At 35.9% G+C, this 1,400-nt stretch overlaps 1 protein-coding gene across 1 annotated transcript in view; it reads right to left on the bottom strand.

The window, feature by feature from the left end:
* GABRA1 (gamma-aminobutyric acid (GABA) A receptor, alpha 1) overlaps positions 1–1,400 on the bottom strand; it is an 85,846-nt gene that overhangs the window by 38,027 nt on the left and 46,419 nt on the right. The window lies entirely within an intron of this gene.

Genomic DNA, 1,400 nt, shown 5'->3' with positions numbered 1-1,400 from the left:
TTGATGAGCTAAAGAAGACCCAGAGGAAGTGTAATTGTGTCTTGTTGTGGAGTTGAAAATATACATCAAACTGAGCTTCATATTTGAGAATTTTCTCATTATTCCAAGGTAACCTCGCTGCTCTGACACAGAATGACTACTTCTAATGGCCCCAACCCATGAGGTCTAGCCAGCCTGGTGGCAGTGTTTTGGGCCACTGTCTCTTAGCCCATTGGCCATTTTTTTACTGCACATCTCTTCTGAGCAACAGGAATAGAGGTAGGTTGAATCTTTAGGAAACCAAAGGTGAGGGAGGTCTCTAAGCTCTTCTCACTAAGCCACTAATTTTGCAGACATGGACACTGAGGCATAAAGAAGGTTACAACAACATGGTCAAGGTCATTAGGGCTAGAAATAGAATGAAGACAATTTTTGAGGCTTCATATATACTTCTACTGTTACGTGCATGCTACTGCATTTACGTTGTTTCCCTAAAATCCTGAAACTTCAATTCTAACAATAATAGATGGAGAGTTTCCTAAGAAAAAGGTTTATGTGAATTACTCTGAATGCCCTGGCCTAGAACAGTGATTATTTGACTCCCTACAGATATACACCAATAAAATAAAAAGTCAATCCCTGCAACAATCCTACCTCGATCATAGAAGGCTGGATTCATTTATTTTTTATTCATTTAATTCAAAATATTCATAAGTGCTTCCTATGTCTCATCTACTCCAGAAAATAATATGGATACAAAACACAGACATGGACCCTGCCCTCACAAAGACGTTAATCACAGCACTTAACTACTCATTTTGATAATTATAGTTTACGTGTTCATCCTCTCTTAGACTTCAAATTCCACGACAGCAAGATCTGTGCCTTGTCTATCACTGAATCTTTAGGGCCTGTCATAATATCCAGCTCATAACAACACTCGATTTTTTAAAAGTAAACATGAATCATTTTTGTATCTTTTCCCACATAACACATTGTAAGGAAGAACAATCTTCAGCATTTTCCATATTTAGGGATATTTTCAGGACTACAGCAACAGCTATTATATACCATTTTGAGCACTTACCATATAACACTCTGCAGTATTTTACATTATCTCATGTGTTATTTATTTTTTCTTTTCATTCAGGATATAATAAACAAATGGAATGCAATCAAATTAGAAAGCTTCTGCACAGCCAAGGAAACTATCATTAGAGCAAATAGAATAGAATAGTTTGTCTGTATAGACAAACTACAGAATGGGAGAAAATATTTGCTTTCTACACATCCGAGAAAGGGCTGATAACAAGAATATATAGAGAACTTAAGAAAATCAGCAAGAAAAAAACCAAACAACCCCATCAATAAATGAGCAAAGGACATTATCATTAGAGCAAATAGAATAGAATAGTTTGTCT

The sequence above is a fragment of the Propithecus coquereli genome, unplaced genomic scaffold (genome assembly GCF_000956105.1).
Source record: "Propithecus coquereli isolate 6110/MARCELLA unplaced genomic scaffold, Pcoq_1.0 Scaffold220, whole genome shotgun sequence".
Taxonomy (NCBI): domain Eukaryota; kingdom Metazoa; phylum Chordata; class Mammalia; order Primates; family Indriidae; genus Propithecus; species Propithecus coquereli.
Note: the sequence above shows the minus strand (reverse complement) of the source record. Positions and strands in the feature narration are given on the sequence as shown.